The following is a 3,373-nucleotide window of genomic DNA, read 5'->3' as shown; positions in this document are numbered from 1 at the left end:
GCCGCGATCAATCTACCAAGGATCCCATTCTTGCCACCTGTGATAAATTATTCACCATCAAATCAAGAATAATTTCTGTGCACAATCGAACATTAAGTGCAACCAAATTATGACTGTTTTTTGCTTGTGAAGCCTGTGATGTGCCTGGTGCTGCTCTGGTACATGTTCACACTTAGCTCGGGCCTTCAATCTCCGTTCCTCACATCTCCTCTCCCTCACTCACCAGCGGTTCTCTCTAAGGACACCTTTCTATTGCCTCCAGTCATTCTCTCGCTCATGCCCCTCTCTCTCTCTCTCTCTCTTTCAATCCCTCGATAACTTTTTGTTTCTGATTCCTCTGCTTCGCTCTCCTGCTCTTTCACCTATGGCTCCCTTTTGCTGGTTCACACAGACAGCGCCATTTCTCGGGAGTAAGGGAATGTTGTTCTCACTTTGGAAATTGGTTTTTAGGCTACAAATCAAGGGATTTCAGGGTCATTAAAATAGTCAGGTACCCAAAGGTGCTCGGACATTTAATGGAGCCAATTAATTCCCTAAAAGTGGAGTGTGTGTTTGATTACCGCTTATTACTCCAGTGCTTTCTTTTGGTTACATGATATGGCATGAGGCTTTTGTATCCTAACCTCATGCTCATTTTGTAGTGTCAACTGCGGCTCAGTGGGTAGCTCTGAGTCAGAAGGTCATGGGTACAAGTCCAACTCCAGGGACTATAGCACAAAAAAACCTAGGCTGACACTCCTGTGCAGTGCTGAGGGAGTGCTGCACTGTCGGAGGTGCCGTCTTTCGGGTGAGACGTTAAACCGAGGTGGACGGAGAAAATCCTGTGGCACTCTTTTGAAGAAGAACAGGGGAGTTATCCTGGCCAATATTTATCCCTCAATCGACATAACAAAAAAAACAGATTATCTGGTCATTATCACATTGCTGTTTGTGGGAGTTTGCTGTGCGCAAATTGGCTGCCGCATTTCCCACATTACAACGATGACTACATTGTACATTCATTGACTATAAAGCGCTTTGGGACATTTGGTGGTCATGAAAGGCGTTATGTAAATGTAAGTCTTTCTTTCTTTTGACCCGAGCTGGTGTTTGCGAGGGTAGGGATGAGTAATGTTGCATTCTCTGAAGTGTTGGACAGGACTATGCCACATGGCAGCGGAACAACTTTCTACATATACCTAGAGAAAGAGAAGAGGAACACAGATTACAAAACTGTCTTCATAACAATTCTTGAAATGTAGCTTAAAGGAGAATGAGTCATGTTGTATTGTGTTTCATGGTGTGTTTTGGTGCCAGTGAGAATTAAAGCACCAACTTTGAGCTAGGGGTGGAAAATAAGGCAGGGTGGGAGATACCCCTCCGACCTCATTATTATGGCAGTCCTTTGCCTGCAACTACCATACGGAGAAGCTTTGGAAATCCTGGAATAAAGTAAAGGGAACGGAGAGCCAGAGTCACGGCTCTCTGCCTTTGTCATGTGCTTTGCACTCGGGGAGAAACACCCCCCAAGAATGTGTGCTGATATCCCGTACTATATCCAGTGTGTGCCTCACTGGTAAAAAATGCTGACGCTGTGTCCAGTCTCCTAAATTACTATGTGCATAGGGTCAGGTTTCGGACCACAGGCTGGGTTGGCCTCCCTGTGGAAGAGATGTTTGCACTTGGTAGGAGAATAGATAAAGAACTTGGGGATTTATAAAACGCTTTTCACAACCTCCAAAAACATTTCACAGCCAACAAAGTACTTTTAAAGTGTAGTCGCTGTTGTAGCATAGGCAAACTCGGCAGAACATTTGCGCACAGCAAGATTCCACAAACAGCAATGAGATAAATGATCAGATAATCTGATTTATCGATGTTGGTTGAGTGGATAAATGTGGCCAATCAATGGGAGACCAACCCTGCTCTTTTTTGAAAAGTGCCATTGGATGCTTTAAGCCGATCTGAAAGAGGGCGCCTTCGACAGTGTAGCACTTCTACAGGACGGCACTGGAGTCTCAGCCTAGATAAAAGAGGGCATTTTAACCCCTTTCCCCAAGCTTGGCGGGAACGGTGCGGGCGGAGGGGTTTAGATTGCAGGGTGGGCTTGACATCATCCACTAGCCAATCCTCTAGTATCATCTTGGATTCTCCAGGAATTAAAGATTCATCTCCTTGGACACTGCTGTGAGAAACCCATGAGAAAAATAATGAGAACGTTGTAATATATTTTCTTCAAGGGTTCTTACTTAAGAATTCATAACAACACATTGCTATTAAGAACTAGTTGATTTTTCGGATGATTTAAAGCTTAATTTTTTTGGTGAAGGATTCAGCCAGCTGACAGAGAGACTCTGGAAGTTTCTGTCTTTGAAAAAAGCGACAAAAGTCCGTGGTAAAATACAGCACATGGTGTGAACAGCGAGAGATGAAAATGGCAGGTGTATTGGGATATTTGGGTGAATATATACACGACCGGGAATGTTTTAAAGCATATGTGGATCGGCTAGAAATGTATTTCACTGCAAATAACATAATCGCAGTTCCAGACAATGCAGTCCAGAACCGAGCTGCGTTGGAGCGTAAGAAAGCGATCTTCTTATCGGAGGCAGGTCCGGCATTATATGACACTCTTGTAAATCTGCTTGTGCCTGACGAGCCAAAGGACACTACGCTTAAAGAGATTTTAACAAAGCTGGAGCAGCACTATAACCCAAAACCGTTAGAAATTGCTGAAAGCTATCGTTTTGGGATTCGGAATCAAAAGACTGATGAAAATATCAGTGATGACATCGTAGCATTAAAAAAGCTATCGATGCACTGTCATTTTGGAAACTTTCAAACCCGAGCATTATGGGATCATTTTGTTTGTGGGGTGAAAAATGATGTGATCAGAAGGAAGTTATTGACGACGGATGACTTGACTTTTGAGATTGCTTGTCAGACAGCGAGATCGATGGGCATGGCCGAACAATATTCCCAATAATTAAATAATGATTACGGTCGTCAGTCAACCGAGGTAAATCACCTGCAGGTTCAAAGTAAAAGACGGGCATGGCTGAAAGTCTCAGAAACTGGAAATTCTAACAGAGCGTCGAAGTCGTGCTATAGGTGCCTGGGACAACACATTGCTTAAAGTTGTCCATACGTGAAGGCAGAGTGTTTCTTCTGCAGAAAGACTGGGCATCTTGCGAAGGCATGCTGACTGAAGGGTAAAGCAGCTTCTAAAGCTATGAGTCCAGCGTTCAAAGCTATGAGTAGAAACCCCAAGAGACTACATAGCATGGAAGAACAACAACAGGACGAGGAGATGTTAGAGTTACACATCATCAGGAGCACGAGGTTAACAGACAGCGATTCGGAAAGCATCAAAATCCACGTAGATGTTGCGGGA

The sequence above is a fragment of the Pristiophorus japonicus genome, chromosome 17, assembly GCF_044704955.1.
Source record: "Pristiophorus japonicus isolate sPriJap1 chromosome 17, sPriJap1.hap1, whole genome shotgun sequence".
NCBI classification, from domain to species: domain Eukaryota; kingdom Metazoa; phylum Chordata; class Chondrichthyes; family Pristiophoridae; genus Pristiophorus; species Pristiophorus japonicus.
The sequence above is the reverse complement of the archived record's forward strand: the minus strand, read 5'-3'. Positions refer to the sequence as shown.